This window comes from Cydia fagiglandana, chromosome 18, assembly GCF_963556715.1.
Source record: "Cydia fagiglandana chromosome 18, ilCydFagi1.1, whole genome shotgun sequence".
Classification (NCBI taxonomy): domain Eukaryota; kingdom Metazoa; phylum Arthropoda; class Insecta; order Lepidoptera; family Tortricidae; genus Cydia; species Cydia fagiglandana.
In genome coordinates this window covers 11,054,046-11,072,026 of record NC_085949.1, presented here as the reverse complement: position 1 = coordinate 11,072,026, position 17,981 = coordinate 11,054,046, and positions in this window count along the sequence as shown.

Here is a 17,981-nt window from a genome sequence, read left to right as displayed (position 1 = left end):
TACTGATTTACAACAATAGACTTCCAACTCCGAAACTTCTACCCAAATTGAATTTTATCTGCTTTTTTCCAAGTTCCCCACTACTTCACCAAACACAAACTTTCCTAAGTCGAGTTAGTTCTATAAATCCCACACTTAGTCCACCTGTTTGAAACTCGGAGTTTTCTAGAAAATGGCCGTTATTTACAGAGCGAGCGAAACGGGCTTCAGCGGAGATGTATCAGCAAACTCCGCCAACACAAGTGAGTTCATATTCTTACGAGTATACTAGACTAGTTAAAAATGAAGACGGTAAATCTTCGTACACAGTGAGTGGCTCATCATTGTAGATGAGGCCGCTTAGAAAAGTATTAAGCTTGGAAACACCAGCCCAGCACAGCGGCATCTATTTTAACTGTGTCACAGAGCTGTTGTTGAAAGTATTGCACTGTTTTTCTAGGCCCGAGCTATGTAGCCTAGATCTATATGTTAGACTAGGTAAGGTTTACTCGGGTAATTCCGAATGTCGAAAATTGTCGGATAATTCCGAAAAGAGACTTTTATTATGATGGAATTAAGGGTGATTTTCATCTGAATTTCGGAATTATCCGACATTCGGTATTATCCGAATACACCTTATATAAAAGTGACTTTATTTTATAACTAATGTTTTAATTAGACTAATATAAGATTGATTTATAGGTACCAAAAAGTCGCCCGCAAGTGCGACGTTTCACACGAAAAAGTGCCAAATTATTTTAGCGACCTTTTACCCATGCATTTAGGTAGTGTATACAGGGTGATTCAGGAGACGTGAGCAGGACTAACACTGCGCATTTCGTAAATTATAAGCAACTGTTTCCTATCAGTATTAGTGAGTTTAACGTTAATTTTTTAGTCGTGTTGAAAAAAAAAGTTATTAATTTATTTATGACATGGATGGTCACCCTAACATTAGAATACTAAACTATCGATATTCTGTGTCAAATTGAATGTCATCACTGTCATCACGGTCTGGTTACTTTTTAAAATTCGTATCTCACCCAGGTTTGACATTTTTTTTTCTTCGTAAAAGAGGTTTTATGTTTATTAATTAGGTCTTGTAGGGTGACCATGATTGTAGATAATTAAATTTGCCCTCACCAAAAAGTTGAAAAATAGGAAAAAGTGTGGTTGTTTCACCTAAATACGACGGTGATTGGTCAATTATCAGTTACTGAGTGTGCAGGATTAGTCCTGCTCACGTCTCATGAATCACCCTGTATATATTTTTGTACACTATCCATGTCAAAATTTAATATCTTGATTGTACCTTACCTTTTACCTAATTCTAGATACGACACGTTTACGATTTTAGCTAGCGTCACCTACAACAATAATATTTAAGGCTCACAACATTATTCCTTTGAAATTTATCAGTCTTTACTCAATGCCTGTGTTTGCACAAAGTTTTCTGAAATTATCACTACATCATCATTACGCCGCGGGCCGCGCTGCAATACCGCCTTTAAAACTTTCTTATCTACGAAGTTACGCAAAATGGAAATACAGATTTATTGCTCACCTGATTCGAAGATTTTAATGATCCAATTAGCGGCAGTTTGCGGCAGTTCCGCGATCTAGCTCGACAAATAAAAGGTGCAAGGAGGCTGCTTTGTCTTTTTCTGCAGTTTTGTAGTAGTTACTCTTCTAGATTTCGTTTTCTTTGTTTTTTCTTCTTCTGCTGCTGAACAAGCTAAATTCTTGTTCGAGGAATGTCTCGTTTGTTTTAAAGTTAACCTGAAAACATTTCCGGGTTTTCATGAAGACACAATGCCAAGTGGCGTTGCTCTTCTGGAAAGAATAAAATTAGAAAAAAAGAATACAGAGTAAATTTTTATTTTGTTGTTTTCAAACATATTTGACGTATGTCGATGTTTTCTTACTCGACTGTTACTTTTTAGAAAACGGTGACTCGTGAAATTAAGTAAAAAAAAATTTAAGCATAAAAGGCAGTACTTTTTTAGTAAAAATCCCGTAAAACAATCTCTAGCTCGCCGTTGTTCAAATGCAGTCGGAGGTTAATAAAGCCATCATAAATTGTATTATCAGAGCGTTTTCAATAGAGCAACAACAATAGGACAAATTACCGGGCAATTTCGATCCATTGCCCTCTAAATGCGGGTACATAAAACATCTTGTTTGCCAGTATCGCACAATAGCCTGCTCTAGTGGCATTCGTAAAATTCCCGCATTTTGCCCCACTTTGTCTCCATTGCTGGTATTTGAGACTAGAGTTGTAATTGAGTCTCACGAGTCTTTTGATGGAAAATGTCTTTTACGAAGTGTTTAGTCTCGAGTAAAGCTTTCTAATAATTCTAAAGCGGGAAAAGGTCATGAGTCCCAGAATAGAGGCAGACACGACGTCATTAAGTTTGCTCATAATAAGCTAAATAAAATCATACCTATTGAAATACTAATACCTACCTTTATTTACACTGTAAATCTGTTATTGTATATTTCTTTGTGGTGCAATAAAGTGTATTTACTTAATTACTTAATAGATACTAATAGGTACGCATATTAGAACTGTAAATTATATGTATTAAATATATTAAGAACGGGTCACTCACGTATTTTAAGTCGAAAAATGCACGACATGTTTCACTCGAACCACGTTTGTGGGTTACGTGAGTGACCCGTTCTTAATATATTTAATATGCCTGTGTCTCACGCAAGTTTTGTTATTAAAATTGTAAATTATATGTCTTCGTGTCTTGTAAATTACTGTAATTTTTTTGAGTTTTGTCGAAAGCTTTGTAGCAACTTGTTAGTTGAAAATGACTTTTTGCTTTGCATTTTTGTCTAGATTAAAAAAAAACTGAGTCAAGTATAAATAATCTGAGTCGAGTGCTGAAGGAGTCTTTACCAACACTATCTCGGACGGAACAAATGCGTGGAAGCCGCTGGAACGACAGTCCGTTTTTCATTGTTTTACGTGTCACAATGTTGCTACGCTCAAGCCTCGCCATTATTTATTCCCCCGGACCACCACAAATAATTGAACAGCCGCAAAGGTCCAAACTTTCCACCCACTATTAGGGCACGAATTGAATAACACTACACAATTCATGATATTAAGATAGAGTAAAGTTCTCCCGCGTTTCGAAAATTGCGCTGGCGACATTTTATCTCAATTTTCCAGCTCCCTGGTGGCTCGTGTAACACTTATGTAAGTTTTAGGAGAGTCGTGGTTAGCTTGTAAGATATTTATTATTTTACCCAGCGTGAAACCAAATTATAAAGTACTTGCAGCGCTCAAAGCACTAAAGTCTTTATCACGTTCATGCCTCATTTAGCGCTCGTGTAAAACCTTAACAATCCGTCATAACAATGCAATAAAGCAATTAAGCCGCACACAAACACACGTGTAGCATAAAGAGAAACGCTCTCGTTTGCATTTTTTCTCTCCGCCCCTGTTTTGTCTATTTATGAGTTTCTCTAGTTTTCAAAGGGAGAGATATTGCGCGCCGAGCTCGTATTTGAGCAACAAGAGTGTAATTTCCGCAGGTTTTTGTCTTACGGCAACACATTCCACAAATGGAAAGACGCCGACTTTCAAAGGGAGTTGTTGAATTTTTAAAATGGCCGCTACTGGACGGTAGCTTCGGAAAAAGTCGACCCTGCTTCGCCTATTAATGGACTTTAAAAGCGCAAGGTTCCACTTTGTTACCCGCAATTTACGTAAATATGTATGCTAATATCTTAGAGGAAAACCGTGTCAACCTTTTTGCAAAATAATTAGGTATCTGTGTAGCTTCCACTTTGATCTTGCTAAGCTTCTGCAGAGAAAATGAGAAGAAAACAGTGACGTATACCGTATACCAAACGATCGCGGGCCTCAAAATATATTCATACCAAATTTCATCTAAGTTGGTTCAGGGAATTTAAGTGAAATATAGTAGGAACCAATTCAATCTTCCTGTTGTCTCGACAACGACCGTGATTGTCTAACTGATTGACATAAATAATATTTTGGAAAGACATAATTTTCGATTCTAAACCGATATGAATGATCTACATTCGAAAAGTGGGTATGCTCAATTGCTCACTGTACATAACAGTACGACGCTTGGCAATCCCCAATTTCAAAAAATCCAGTGTCAAAAGCCACACACAATCCGAACCAGTGCAATATCCTAACCTCCTAAGTCCCTGTGTAAAATTTTTTGTACATATCCTAAAATCTATTTTGAACTTTTGTTGTGTAACTATAGGGTTCCAATTTGAAAACAAAACAATTGCTTCTGGGTCTCAGGAGGCTAAATTTGGAGCAGTTTCGCTGTGCTTGTAGTCAATTGGCCGCGATTACTAGCAGCTCGCGGAGAGCGACATTGAAACTATTTTGTACTCCGAGCTCCCTTTTGTATCCGACTTATTGCGAAACTTTAACTGTTCGCTGTGTTCTTTGTAAAGTTTAATGCGCAAATAATGCGTCTTTATGAAGTGTTTGGTAACATTATGGTTCAATGTACAGTCACCTGCAATAGTATGTTACACAATGAAGGCCGCAAAAATATCTGACACGATCTTATTTGTAGAGCTATAAGAGCGTGTCACATATTTTTGCGGCCTTCAAAGAGTAACATATTATTGCAGGTGACTGTACCTAATGGGAATGATAATGGTTTTATCGAAAATGTAGGTAGGTACTCTTTTGTTTTATTTAGTTTGATTTTGTCAGAGACTAGTAAATATTCAAGACGGACAACCTCCATTATTAACACCGCGTTCCTCGCGTGCATTTTTACTATTTTTACATTATAGCATTATATATACGTATAAAATCTGTCACCTATATAGTTGTGGCATCTAGATGTAAAATTCGATTTTCATGTGCACTAGCAAAATTAAAGCTGAATAAAATCATTAAGGTGTATTCTTATTTCATGGCGCCATCTAGATTTAACATTTTTAAACCTTTCCAAGGGCTCACATTACTTTAACTACTTTTGTGCCTATAACTGCGCTCAGTCAAGTCCAATATTGACGCTTTGAAATAATAAATATCAGTAGGGGGGCGGTTCCTTGCGTAAAAAACAAAAATGTAAAAAGATTATTTAATGTCATCTAAATCTTTTGCAGAATTATATGGGGGTTGTAAGTCTTCTTTATGTACTAGACTCTGGATTTTACGAATATAGTTCGTGATCCTTATATAATATCTTAACTTCTAAGTGGACGTCTGCTGCCGCAAAATGACGTCGGTTTCGTGGAACTTATGTCGAAACTGGGATTAACCCCAATCAACCAACGTCACTGTCAGATACATGATTTAGATTAGGTACTTCGTAGGTTATAACTAATAATCAAAGAACGTTCAGCTTTTGAATTTCACTGCACCTCATAAAACAAAGTCCTCCGCCGTGTCTGTTGTAGGTATTGTCTGAAAGTGTGTCTGAAGGTTTGGTTGTATAATTAGTTAAGGTTTTGTGTAGCCCGTGTGAAGCCGGGGCGGGTCACTAGTTAAATTATATGTAAGCATAGTTTTATATGTGGTTTATCTTCCTTTGTTCCTAGATTGAGATTTCTTATGAGCAATTATTAGCTATAAGCTTAGTGAGTGATGCTAATTAAGATTGCCCATTACAAACGTATTATATTAGTATAAGCGCTGATAATGATACGGTAATCGAGAATAACATTTATCTCCATTATTACGCTCCACCAAAACTTATCCGTGAATGTATAATCAAGTGAACTACACAGTTAAACAATAGGTACGTTGCATCGCACAACGGATCTCAAAGCTTTGAGGGGATGAGACATTGCGATTCATTCTCGCATTTAAAAGCAAGACTGTAATTTCGCAGGCCTTTGTCTCGGTCCCGTGGCACGCAGGGAAATATGCGCATTCAGAAGGGATTTTTATCGTTTTTCAAGTGGTACGCTTTAGTTGTGTGCGGAGGTAATCTGTCCCGGCGAATGTAAATCTGCTGAATGCCGCGTGTTGTCGTAAGAAAATACGCGGTGTGCTTTAAAACGGCATTCGAATTTATATGAAACGAATGTTTGTTAGGGTAGCACCAATGGGAAATTAATGTACCCATCCAGGAGTGGAAGATATGTATAGCAAGCTAGGTGCTGACCAAGAATAACTATTTGTCATTCCCGGCGAGGGTTTACATCGCAAGTATCATACCGTCGGGTGACAAGCAAAAGTCACTAACTACTTAAGACCATTGAAATTATTGGACAATGAACCTTGTTGCAAATGTAATAAAGTGTATTGTTACTTTAATTTTTTGATAGTACTTTGTGACTTTTGCTTGTCAGCCGACGATACGCAAATAACACGCGCTTAACACCCCTGGAGTTGCAGACGTCCAAAGAATTCAGTGACCGCTTACCATTAGGCAGGCCTTACGCTTGTTTGCCACTAATGTGGTCAATTTTGTCTTAAAACTAAATGTACAAGGTTAGAAGCAAAAGCAAATTAAACTTTTATTGTAAGCCCGTGACATTTCTGTGACAACGCTAAAGACAATTTTGTGTAGGTAATTGATTATTTTATATATTACTCTGTTCCGTTCTCACCGCGTCTCACGTTGCATATAGGTAAGAGGTAAAAGGCACAGTACGATATTACGAAATAGAGGCCAAGAAATATATATTTCCCTGAAGGTTAGTCTTCCCCGCGTCTAGGTGAATAGTGGGCCTTTTGACAATCATGAATCTTTCCGTGCCGCGGAATGAAGTATGAGTTGTTTGCTCCTTACATATTTCATGAATATCGTCTGTGTTTATATTATATTCAGTGAACATCACCTTTACTTTTTCGATGTACCTATTTAATATTCGTATATTTATTTGGACCTTTATTTAATTGTAATATTAACCAATATTAAAAGTATATAATAAATCGTTATATTAAAACTTAATTTTATTTCGTGCTAATTGTTTTTTATGATATAAAAAAAATATATATCAGTTATTTGTAATGTCGTCATCTCAAAAAAAAGGTTATCTATTCCCATGGGAGTAATATTAGCTGTAACACGCTGTTAAGTACAACACCCTTCACGAGTGTGATGACATTACTTTTAACCCTTTAACAGTAATCTCAGCACACTCGTGAAGTCATCGTAAATTTTAAAAATGCACAATTCAATCCTATTTGCTAGTAAAATTAATAGTTTTAAAAATTCTACGTAAGATGTTGTTATAAGGTGCTCATTTTTGCCTTACAATACAGATTGTGCCCTATAAAGAGTTAAAGAACCCAATAAATCCAATTGGATTAATTAACGATCCGATTTCCAAATTGCCGAAAATCACAGGCATCCAGTTTTATTTTACGGGCCGGCAAGTTTATGCAATGCAACGTGTGGCGGGGTTGGCACTAGGTCACTGCACTCTTGGAAAGTTCACAGTATTGATTTTATTGGGCATGCCCGAAAATATAAATGAAATGTGCCTTTTGGATGACGCTGTGCGTGTGTTGGATGATGTAACTGTGTCAGTAAGTATGTAGGCACTCAAACCGTTTTATTTAAATGGTTTTCTGGCTCGTGACCCACTTCTATAAAGGCGTGTAGGTAGATGAAAAGCTGGACGCTTAGTAAAATATTCTATTGTTTCACGGAATCAGGCTTTTGAAAGTTTTTGAGACTGTTTAAGTAGGTAATTTAATATCGCAAGTGGCGTTGGAAGAGAAATCTTTCAAAGTGATCGCTTTAATTTTTGTACGACTTATCGCTTTCGATTTATCAGCAGGTCGGATCAAGTACACTTAATTGCCCTGTTAACTTGTCGCAGGGAAAGTTTTAACACTAAAGTATGAGAATTATATTTAATTTCCTTTGAGAATTTGATTCTTACTTAATCCTAGGGTTTGCAATCCGGATCCGAAATGTATGAAATTATCCGGATCTGCCGGCCTAGCCAAGGTTACAATCGCTATCGCTTCGACAACGAAAAGCAATATGTCTCTCTATCACTCTTCCATATTAGTGCGACAGTGCCAGTTGCGTTTCGATCGCTACGGAGCGTAAGCGATCGGCATCTTGGCTACGTGGCCTGGATCCGGATCCGCGGATCTTCCCATACATTCGGATCCGTCGTGCAAACCCTACTTACTGCTATCTTACCCACTGTGTTTGAATAAAGCTGTTATGTTAAATATCTAATATAATTATTATGTTCCGCAGGTCTATCCCAGCTTACAAAGAAAGGCAGTTATAAAAGGGGAGAGCTGCATAAATGCATTATTATCCAACTGAAGGAGTAAGTACGCTTTAAATGATTATAAGTTCATAAGTCACAACAGTGCTGTAAACCCTAGTGCTGCTACAAACAACAATGTAACTTTCTGCATAAAAGTATGGAAGTCACTCGACCTGGATACTTGTTAAGGGAAAGTGTGTCTAGAGGTGTTTGTGTAAGGTAGTAAAGTCGTGCGGCGGCGGCGGCGACATCGTTACGTAATTAGACGGGGCCGCGGGCATCGACCCCGCTCGACTTTGACCCACTTCTTACCCTAATTTTCGCGTCTCACCCAGACAACTTTATCTGTTGTGCCCTGCCGGCGTCTCATCCTCCTTGTTGCTGTGATAGCTTTGCGCAAACTGGGACACTTGACGTTTTAGATTAATTTAAGCTACAGCTACTGTTATACACAATGTTGATATTTACAAAGTAAATTTTAAATACTAAATATATAATTTGCAAAAAGTGTACTATTTATAGAATGAAAGAATTAAAAAATAAAGTTACCATTAGCTGCAAAATGTTTTAACACTGGAGAGTATTCGCACTTGCGACGTGAATATTTCATTAACTTTATATCCAAGATTCGTAAAAGCTTGAATCATCTTTAATTGTATGTAATAGATATCTTAGTTGATAGGACTTTAGGCTAAGTTTGCGGATCGAGGCTATGCAAGCGATTTAACGTTACCCGGTATTAATATCATCATCATCATCATCTCAGCCATAAGACGTCCACTGCTGAACATAGGTATTAATATGGCGCGACTAAAATGAATATACAATTTTAACGTTAATTTTCAAAGTAAAGGGTTGACAGGCGGAACATTTTTCCCACTAAACAATTGTCAAACTTGGTTTTAAGTACATTGATTGGAATGATTGGACAATCGAACCAGATAAAATAAGAATGAAATATTGGTTTAATTGAATAAATATAATTTATTGACTTCCAACACAGAATATAACGTGCTGCCTAGCAGCGCCATGATACACGGAGTGATAGAGCGAGAAGCTAACATACCTGTCTCACATTCTCATATACAACCTTATTACATTGTCTACAACAGAACCGCTTGAAAAGTTATTATATATAGCAAAGAGAATAGAGTGTAGGTATACTTAGAGAGTTAGGTACTGTCATGGTAAATTATGTAACCACAGTACATTTACTGCTATCTTTCGACAGAAGACTAAAACTGTTAGCACGCCATTTGACTTTGATCCTTATTCTATCACTTAAAATAAGCCTTAAGGTTATGGCGCGTTGTGAAAATAGAAATTCAATTGCGGCATTGTGGAAAAGTACATTGCAATAAAAATTAGATAACTCAAACAATCTCATATTTTTCAATATGATTTTATTTTTATTTATTAGTATATTATATACCTACATATTACTAAAAAAAATTAACTGCTTCATAATTTAGCAAAAGATATAAAAAAATACCAGATAATTCACTGCCACTTCTTTACTGAACCACTCCTTAAGTACATCCAAATGGTTAATTTTCGTAACAAAATTGAATCAATTGACTTAAGGTTTATTTTAACAGTTATGTCTACGTATAACAACTACGTCTTTTTTTTATTCACCTCAATAATATTCACACATCGATGTTTATCTAGCCGAATATTGCTGCAGGGAATGCCACAGAAAATATTGAACAGTAATTCTGTTACGCGTGATCGTACTGTAGTTTGTGTATTACAATTCAAACAATTTAATGGTTAATACATATATCACTACTAGTTCACGTTCACCCGGTTACCCTTATCCAATTTTGTGCACGTTGAAATGCCAACTGTACTTAATTAATACTATTACATGGGACATCTGTAGCTATCCGACAGAAATACTACTATTATACAATAGCCGACTTGTTGTTCCAAACCTATTTCAATTACTACTGCCAATCGTGTTTCGGTCGCCTGGCACTCCATAACCATGCAGGGCGACACTTTGAACTTTAAATATCTCAACTTGATTTATTACTTTATGATACTAGCATGACACGCCTCTCAGTGCATCTCACGCACTATATAAGCGAGAGCGAGAAACACTGCGAGTGGAAAACACTTCGTATTATATCACTAATAAATCCAGTTATAATTTTATTTCTTCGAACAGGCGTCCTGAATCTGACTGCATGTCAATTTGCCGCTTATGATTGGGAACTGCGTTTCGTTAGATAGGTAGGCATGTTATTGAGAACCGTGTCCTATTGAATACCTGAATGAAACTAACTATGAGAAGGGGTTTAATTATGATCTTAGGTGATGTTCAAAGGAATACTATCTATAAAGCACAAAGTTAAAATATTATAGCCAAAAGATACCTAAAGTAGAAGGTGCTTTACGGACACATAAGTATAGTATTCTACGTACTTGACTGGATTCACGAATCACGATTGCTAGTGCTAATCTTGTACGACTTAATATAGGGGACAACATAGCACTTTGGCTATCAAATTTCGAGCTACTAATTTGTTCGTAAAATTTTTATGTATGGAAATTTCATAGTAATGCGCTGGGGCGCGCCGGCTGACGTTGAACAGTCTGTCAAAATGTGGTTGGTGCAACTGGCCCTTAGTATTTTAATAATTATGATTAAAATTGCAAAGCTTTTATTAAACATTTTATAAAAGTATGCATAAGATTTTACAGTTTTATATTCGTCGCTTAAATGGAACAGTTAATTAATTCTAGTGGTTATTTGTTTAGGTACACGTACCCATGCAAAGCTAGATTCGATTTGTTACTTAGGTTAGAGAGAGTAATGTGTTGTACATTTTCATTAAACTTGAGTACAGTTCCGCAGTAAGTCTATTAGTTACTCGGACTAACTTCAACGGGCAAACCAATAGATAATAGTGTTCTATGGTTTCACAAGAAATACGTTTTTGCCCGAACAAGTTTTACATTGCAAATAGCCGTTTGAGTGAAGTAGAATCGCAATAAAACTTCCCTTGGCGACGACGAACTTCGTCATATTCTAGTGTTCGATAGACGAACTTGCCTGAATACATATACTTTGACGTTTCAACAACTCAATCTATTGGATTGAATAGGAATCATATCTCGAACTCAGACCATTCTAGTTACAGTGGAGGAAATGTTATATAATCGCTGTGCAAACCAGAATTAATTTGAAATTCAAACATCTGTCATGTTTTCTGTGTAGGTACGAATATAACGTATAATTAAGTGTAAACAAATATGAAATCAAAGGCTCTACTGTAACATATTTGTTTGTTAAATAATTATAAACTGTAGGCATTCATATTTGCCTCGACTTATGTATAAAGAAAGAAGGAAAATACATTTATTTAACACCAGAACTTAGTACATGCAGAAAAGGAAAATTAAGACAAACAAACAACAAAAACATTGGTTTCGTGGCGTGGGTTTGGTTTATATCTAGGAGAGATGTTTGTGTTTTCTTCAATTATACAGTTATTTTTAGCCGTACACCTACTTACCGTTGATCTGACACATTTCGTGGGTAAACAAAGCCTATCAAAATATGCCGGCATCGACAACTTATTAATTACTTAAATATAATATTAAGTAGGAAAAGCTATAGTAGTTCTAAGAATGACCCATTGAAAAACATGCCACAGTTTTCACTCGCGGATGGTCAAAAGAATTTAATTTCAAGTAGCGAATTGAATACTAGGTCAGCTGCCTATATAAATTGTCTCTTGAATCATTTTTTGCCGTGAAAATATTTCCACGGCGCCCCATTTTTTGTGTCACTGAAACTCAATTTTAAATATCAAGCTATCGGTGCGGTAGTAAGGTTTTCTTTTTGCTTGATATAATCTACAAAAGCGGAGACGCGATATCCGATGGTACATAAAAGGATGAGGATATAAAATAGTTTATTGAACTTGAGGAGTCTGTTTTATATAGTATTCCTTTGGGAAAAAAGGAACATGTTACAAATGTATACATTTGTAAATCATATACAACTTAGTGCTTTTGTACAGATATCATACAGTAAGGTAGACATTTTAACATGTTTTAAAATGCACAATGTCATACGTACTCTCGCGTGCGAAGCGCAGTAGAATTGTACGAGTCACCTCCCCGGCTAAATTTGTAAAGTATTTTAAAGCAGCAAATATTTTGTACACAAATATGACTGACTTTTAAGTCTGTTGAAGTGAAAAAAAATATTAATGGCTTCATTAAAGTTTGTCGATTAAAAATGTACTATTTGATTTTTAGTAATAATCACACTCTCAGCTACGCCTAATGTACAATATGATATTATGTAAAAATAAAATAAAATTAGCCTCAAGACTCCTTACAATAAGTTTTTAACGTCGATATATTTGTTAGTTCTCCAATTCATACCTTCTCTTCTTTAATTAAACGTATTGTATTTACTATCACGTACTCTTTCGTTTGTTCGAGAGTTTCGTTTCCACCCAAACGAGGTAAGGTCTCGTAATTAAATTATCGAGTGAGTTTGTGAGAATAATTATCCTTCTAATTATACAATATGGCTTCCATTGATGTATGTCGCTTTGTGTTTCCGTCGTTTGTTTCTTGCAATTAGCAAAATCGGCTGCTGATATTTTACAAACCCACAGATCTGGAAATTCGGGAAAATGACCCTTATTGTAGCTACATATTAGGTGTACAGTTCACCTATTTTAAACATACAACATTAAGGAAGGGAGAAGGCAGGCTTAGATTAAAAAGGAGACTGAGAAATAACTCAAGTTCATTATTGAAGCTCGTAATTGGCAGGCTCCTTTGTTCAGGTACATCAAACAAAACCTAAATTACATACGTTTAATTCCCGATTGATAATAAATGAATACAAACCCGTTCTGTAAAATAATTACGTCGAGGGAATTAATTTTAATAATGTTATTGTGGGCACAGCCGCCATGGCGGATACTCGATCGAGGTTTGGTGATCGGGGGTTCTATTAGAAAATAGGGGCGGAACGTGACATTTCATCTTTACCCTTTTTGTTTTTATTTAGAAGAAATTTCAAAATATTGTGAAAAACCCGGACTTGTACCGTGGGTACTAGAAGACGATATAATAGATCATATCAAAAGTCCTTACCAGGATTCGAACCCGGGACCTCATGCTTCGTAGGCAGGTTCACTGCCAACTATTCTAGGAGGCAGGCAAAATAATTACTCTAAAAATATATGATTAAAATCTTATTATACAGCATCATAACAGAATATCATGATATTTATTTGCTTAAGAAGTGCAAGAAAATATGCACCCACACAATAAATGGAAAACTTAGCTCTTGTTTACCTACTTGAAGTATGAAGGAGGATGGCAGGGCACACATTAAGTGTTAAATGTAGTGTTATGAACAACTTCTTAAAGTATATATATTTTTTCTGATATTCAAATTCAAGATAAGTGACTTATGTCTGTTATCTTGAAATTTAAAACCAGAAAAAATCACAGACACCTTATGTTATCATAAGGCGTCTGTGAACTATTTCTATCATGCTAGATTTATGATAATATCTTAAATATGATTCAAAGGACCCCGGACCTAAAGTATGGAAAATGTGGTTTCAGGTAAATATCTTGAGATTTTGATATGTTAAAGATTTCAGAGTGCTGAACAAAAGTCTCTATGGGTGCTACCACTGTTTTCGAGTCCCTTTCAGAGTTTCGACGGATTTTGTACTATATAACATCAGTGGAAACTCTGAACAGGACTCTGAAACAGCGGTAGCTCCCCTTGAAACTTTTGTTCAGAACTCTGAAATCTATAACATATCAAAATATCTAGATATATAACTGAAACCACATTTTCCATACTTTACGTCCGGGGTCCTTTAACAGACAGTTTAATTACTTTTTTTACCGTTTCCTAAGGCCCACTTGCACCATTCTACTAACACGAGATTAAGCGGTTAAACCGTCAACCTAGTGTCAAATTGTACTGGTAACCATGGTAACGCCAAGTTTAACCGGTAAACCCCGGGTTAGTGGAATGGTGCAAGTGAGCCTAAGTTAATCTTATTTTCTTCAATGTAAATTTATTTTACAGATATCAGCAACTGTTCAGAAATAGAACGCCGAAGGCGTACAGGGTAAATTCTTCGAGGAAATCACTTTTTGAAAAAAACAACAATAAGGGTAAGTTAAATAAAATAGGGTTAAATTTAGTATAAGTTGTAAATATGTATATTTTATGTGTATAATGTTAGAATAAGTAATTAGTGTAAATATTGCAACACCCGAATCGGGTAGCATGTAAGATCCTAATATAATATTTAATATCTTTTGTACCTACTACATGTATGCAATTATGGAAGAATAAAGAATAAAGAATAAGTATTTTCATTAAGGTACAAAGTAAGAATGTTGCTAATAATAGAGATATTGTAAATAATTTGATTATAGGTATATCTCATTTAACAAAAATATTTAAAGGTAAACGCGTTTTTACCCGGAACTCCTCTCAATGAACAAAGGGATAATAATGGAAAAGCTTCCAGTTTCAGCTTACGGTTCAAATTTTATTTATGATGATCCTTATTTTACTGAATAACATATTTCTAAATATTATGTTAGCGTAGAAGGTTTTTATTTTTTTCTTACGGACAGATTCGGGCCGTTACAATAGGTATGGAATATATTGATAAAGATCGGCGCGATTCGGGAAATGAATTAGAGATGCACTAGATAAGATATAGTAAAGATATGCGACGTTCCACGGCGAAAGGTCCATTACCCCGACTGAATATTGGAGCGGCGTTAATAATAAGCGTAAGCGCCAGCTGCCATAAGGTACCTTTTGCCGTGGAACGTCACATATCTTTACTATTTCATATCTAGTGAATGTCTAACGGCGCGATATCTTAAAGTTCGAATCGCGTCGGAAAACTCTTCAATGTTCACTTTCGATTTTATGTAGTAGCGCTACGATCGGCTACGATGCTACTGCTGCTACGCCGTAGCAAAGCGTAGCTCATTCAGTATAGTTTACTGTTGGTGTTACTCGCAGCAAAAAGAATAGATAGTATAGAGGGGTCCTGTGTCATAGTAAATGTTGTAGTCACTGTAAATTTACTGCCATCTATCGACACACGACTATAACTCAAAATAAACACGTATAAAATTACCCGAGAATGACTTTTTCTTGATTTCCGAGGCACGTTTTTTTCTTAGACTTTATTCATCTTATACGAAGTTACATATGTCTTTGCTCCCAGTAATAAATAAAACAATCTTGCTTCCTATTTAGCCTACATTCGTCAATACCTAAGGGTTTGATAAAACATCAATTATAACTAACAACGTAACAAGAAACATAAAATTATATTATTAAATAGGGCAAAAAATGCGGATTTCTAGGGATCGTTTATTTTTCCATTAACTCGAGCACGTTACTTTTTAAGGTTCCCTGGCTCCGGATATTATTCCGATAAAACAAAATGTTACCAGATGTTTAATAATATTGTATTTTGTCTAATCTATATATATTGGTATTGACGTGTAAGAGACAGTACACACTCCACAGAATAACTAATAGTACTACGATGCTCCGATATAAATACAACGCCGCGCGACGCGTTCGGCGTAAGCGCCATCGACAATAAGGTCCTATTTCATTGATAACGTCACTTATAATCAGGGGTCGGACAAAAAGTGCGGATGACGTAAAAATGACGTAATCTTGCACACAGGATGATGTTTGAGTTTGTATTTAAACTTCCGTGTGACATGTAGTAACAAAGTAGTATTAATGAAGTAACAAAATAATCGTAAATAAATCCATGGAATTAATAATACAGGTGGTAGGGTGATGTAGTGAATAAAATAAATTTCACGAATAAATGTCTTTTAATATTGCTTACCTTCGTTGGTATATCTTGATTACAGCAAGAGCAGTGTACGTGTTTGTCACGTACCTCCAAAAACGGAAAATTGCCACAATATTCGAGTAAAGTCAGTAAAGATGACATTTTAGAGCGTTTTCTTATACATTAGTAAATATAAATTTTAGCTAAATATAATCGTGAAGATACAATAGCTAAACAATAACGAAGTCAATTTGTTCTTCTGATTGACAATGTGTCAGTCAAAAACGTACTTACTCATTTCAAGTGGCGATATCGTTTAATAAAGAGGTTGATAAATGATAAGTGATAATTGTTTATGAAAATCAAAAATACTATTTGAAATCATCCTATAAGTGGTTTGACGTCATCCGCACTTTTTGTACGACCCCTGCTTATAATAATGAATCCCTATTTCCCTTGGTCACGGCATCACGCGTGAACGGCTGGACCAATTTCGCGCAATTTTTGTGTTGTGTTTTTTATCATCAGGAGATGGTTCTTATGAAAGAAAAAATTAAAAATGTGGAAAAAAATAGATTAATATGTAGGTGAAACGAAGTCATCTTGTGATATATATATTTGATGAACATTAGACAGCTTAAAACAGAATACAAAGATTTTACATACTATTATGAATGTTTGTGTAATTACATATTTTAGGCATACAATTTTATCTTGTAGGTACTTTCTCTAGTGTATTTACTTCGTAAAATATAATAGTTAAGTACCTAAATAATACCTGATTTCTACAAATTGTGTTTCTAAAATGGCATTTGTATTAATTTATGTACTTAATCTTAGCTTCAATTAACTGACGTAAGTTAATTCCACCACGCAGACATAGAAAATTAAAGCCTACTAAATGAAACAGTCTAGACTCTCTGATTATAGCATTTTCATTAAAAATAGCTTTAATACAATTATGAATCTTGTTCAGCCTATTCGTAACAAAAGGACTGGCCGACTTAAAATATACTGCGTGTTTCTTCACCTCTTATATTTTTTTAAAGAAACTGTAACCTTACGATCATGAAGCTAGGATCGCTTTTGCAATGGTAGACGTAAAGTAACTTACGATATTGTAAATTTAGTAAAAGGAATATACTTTGCGGTTCATAATAAGACGGGCTATAAATATAAACGGGTTAGCGAGGAACATGGACGTACCTTTGAATAGAATGTGCAACAAAAGGGATTTTCCTCTGTCCGCCTTTCAGTCCCTTGGAAACATAAGCGCCATTAATCCCTGAGTAAACTCTGAGGGTAAATGAAAATAATGTTATCATGAGCATATTTAGGGTTCTGTACCGAAAGGGAGACAAAGTTCAAGTTTATTTTGTACTAAGCTTCTACAAGGCGTTCAATGGTTCATTCGATTGTGTGTCTCCTGATGTGTAAAAAATATTTCTTACATTGCTTAATGCGCAAACCTTCCTTACGATACGTTGTATGTTTATACTTAATACTTCCGAATTACATTGAGTGCATTACTTATTGTTTTAAAAAAATGCAGATTAATATTTGCTTATTTCTTGAATAGTTTAACTTTTAACAAAATAAAAAAAATATAACACATAGTCTTTAGAGTCTTCGTTTTCGTCTTGCCTCATCATATTTTTTAGTTATTATTTGTGATGTTTCACGTAAAAAGGTACCTTATGGCGGCTGGCACTTACGTCGCATAGCGCCTCAATAATATTGGAGAGGCGTTAATGATAGCGTAAGCGCCAACCGCCATAGGGTACATTTACCCGTAGGACGTCACATTTATTCTACTTAATAAAAAAACATACACAAAAACACAAGTGTATATCTGTCTTCGTCATTGTTTAATATGGGACTTTCACAATTTAAAAGACACAATGTGCTGCTTTAATCTTTAGGTCAACCAACAAGGACCATCGCGCACTT